Raw genomic sequence first — 3,298 nt, forward strand, 5'->3', positions numbered from 1 at the left:
AGAACCACAGAAAGAGATGGTCTCTCTGTCTTCCCTAGACACAATCATGAATGGACACCTGGAATTGCTACTGCCCTTTGGTGGCCAATCCAGGACGGGGCCAGCTTTGAGAATGGCTGGGCAGGAAAATGGAAAGAACCTGGCTCCTCAAAGACACAGTTGTACCAGAAATCAGCAACCCTGGAGTCACAGTCCGTGGAGCACCCATTTTATTAAGACTCCTGTGGAGTTGAGGGTTAGAGGGTGGTAATCCCCAGAGGAACTGCTCCGGGACCCACAGAGTCAATCATACCAAGGGCTCCCAGAGGCCTCCCCAATGTGATAAATGCATATCTCTTGACGTAAGTGAGGTGGGAGTCCCTGAAGAGTTGTTTCACATTCTCATTTCTATGAATGAAATCTGTATTTCTCTACTTCCCATCCTCCTCTGGCCCCTAGGAATCACTATCCCAAACCTGTTTCTCCCTCACAACTATGTCTGTCCATATTTGCTGCTGCTTCTTTGCCTCAGTCAAGATTTTCTATTTCTATTCTGTTCCACTAACAATATTGGACATGGCCACTTTAGATTCTGCCCAAAAGAGTTGAGATGCAAGTAAGTGAATGATCGTGTAGCCATGGGACTGGCATCTAATGAGGAATTAACAAAAAGAACCTCCTGCCAGAGCCTGCTGACCTAGGCCGGCCAGCTTTCTCAAAACAAAACACACAAATCCCCACGACGACGTCAAGTCACTAGATGGCTTTCAGGGTCACAAGGATGTGTGAAACCACTTAGAACTCCACTCAGGGTCAACCTGGCGTGTCCTCTATGTGAGCTGGATGGCAGGGCTCATGAGGACTGCCTGTGAAGCTGAGGGTATAGAAGAGGAAATGTTACCGCCAGGCCCAGCAGCACAGACCATCCCGAAATCAGAGTACATGGAAGCAGGAAAAGACCTGTGAACAAACTGGAACTTCAGATGAGCATTTTCTCTTCTGAAGCATGAGATTCTTGAGCACTTAGGAGTGGTACTTATTTGATTTTGACTCCTCGACTCCTAGCACAGTACCCGGCACACACACTAAATACTCAATAAGTTGTTGTTTCTCTCTTAACACTAGTCTTTGTTTCCTTCCAACTCTGAGGAGCACATCTATGAACCCTGAGAAGCATATTGGTTTATGTTTCCATGGGAGAAAACTATTCTGCACTGGGAATCAGGAGACCTGGGTTCTGGGCCCCACTATTAAAGAGTTGTATGATTTGTACCCAGGCAGAAAAGCAGAAGTTGAAGGATAAATGGACACACTCTCTGGATTGAACGCTGGCACCTCTTCCTGCTGTGTCCTTAGGCATTCTTTTGAACTCTCTGCAAACTAAATGAGGCCTCCTCTTCCCGCTCTGTAAACTAAGAGTAAGCACTTAGGGGGTGTTGGGAGGAGTGGATGAATTATTAGATATGATGTGTTTAAAATACTCCCTAGCACATACTAGACATTCATGTTAGCTTTTATCATCTTAAATAAGTCACTATTTAAGTGACTTAAATTTTGCATCTCTAGAGAGTAAGTTTGAAGTAAATGAGAGATATTAGATAGTCAACATTGATCTCTACTGTCATATCCTCTACCAGTGCCAGACATCACTCATCAATCACAGCACTCTCTTCCACTTCCAGTCATAGTTTTAAAATCTTTTCCAGGACAATATTCTAGGCAGCCACTGCCAGATTTTCAGATTTAAAATAAGAATTGAAACCTATTTGCTATCCTGGGAAGAGGTAAACTTGAAGATGCTGTGATTGTCAAAGAACAGATTTAAGAAAGGATGGGAAAGGGAAGGCATCTTGCCTGTCTGAGACCTTCAGTGCCATCTCAGGTCCCATCTTGGTTGACTGACTCCCTCTAGACTCATGGCTTTTAGATTTTGCTATTCCTCCGCTTCCCCTGGGACCACGGCTGGACTGTTTTCTCCCTCGGCAGCATAATTGCAATGATAAAATGGTGTGTGACTAATTGCTGGGTAGGCCACAAACAGAGCAACCCCACATGTAATTTTAGACTGGCAGAGACTGTAAATTATTCAACATGATAACCAAAAGATTATAGCAACGTGTAGAAGTGGAGAGAACATTCCAGGGAAACAAGAGGCTGGCTTTCAAGTGAGGGTCATCCAAAACATCTTGTGCAAAAGTGAAGATCACACCTTGGGCAGAAATAAGATAGGCCTGAGTTCAAGCCTAGAGAGGTCTGTGTTTTTATTTATAGAAACTTTAATTTCCTTGTGAAAATAAGTTATGGCTATCCATGTTCTGGAAAGAAAGGGGTGACCTGGATTGTAAGAGTCCACAAACAGTACAAGACCAGTCACATGTACCAGATAGATCAAAATGACCCAGACAAACGGCCCTCGCAGCAGGCCAGAGCCTCCTGGCTTCTCTTTCTCTGTTAACGGCCCCACTATTCCCTCAGTTACTCAAAGGTCTTCTCTCGCTCCTCCCAGATCTCATCCCTTCTCCAGCACCTTCCAGTGAAGGACCCATGTTCCTCATCTTCCCTCCCACTGAACTGTGCTCTTTTAGGCAGGAGTCATTTGGCAGCCCCTGGACTCTAGCTCCCTGATTCTAGATCGTTCCTGAGTGTTGCCACCTTTTCCTAATTTCTCAAGGAACACTCTGATCAAAGTCTTTCTCTACTTAAACCTCCCAAGGCTAAACTGCCTGTCAAGTGAAGCCTGCGCTTGCGGCCTGATGTTCAGGGTCCTGTGTAACACGCAGCTCCACCTCTCTCTCAGGCTTTTCTACCATTTCCCTCCGCTCGCCCTCTGTCCACCACAAGTGGCTTAAATGCTGATCCTGGAACATACTTTCCCCTTTTGGAGTCTTAGTATGACTATTCCCTCACCTTGACAGCCATCTCCACAGACTTGTTGGCCAGGCCTGGGTGTTTCCTTCAAGATGTTTGTTCATGCTGACAATCACCCTCTGGAGTTCCAAAATCCATGACACAATTGACTAGGCAATGACTACACTGAAAGTTCCCTCTGAAGGCCTGTAAGGAGCCATACTTACCTCTGACCCAGCTGCTGTCCTACGCTACTATTATGGTTTGGATGTGAGGTGTTCCCCAAAAGCTCATGTACGAGACAATGCAAGAAGGTTTAGAGGAGAAATGACTAGGTTAGAAGAGCCTTAACCCAATGACTGAATTGATCCCTTGACAGAATTAACTCAGTGGTAACTGAAGGTGGGTAGGGTGTGGTTGGAGGAAGTGGGTCCCTGGGGGCGTGCCTTTGGGATATATATGTTGTATCTGG

The sequence above is a fragment of the Sciurus carolinensis genome, chromosome 12 (assembly GCF_902686445.1).
Source record: "Sciurus carolinensis chromosome 12, mSciCar1.2, whole genome shotgun sequence".
Taxonomy (NCBI): Eukaryota; Metazoa; Chordata; class Mammalia; order Rodentia; family Sciuridae; genus Sciurus; species Sciurus carolinensis.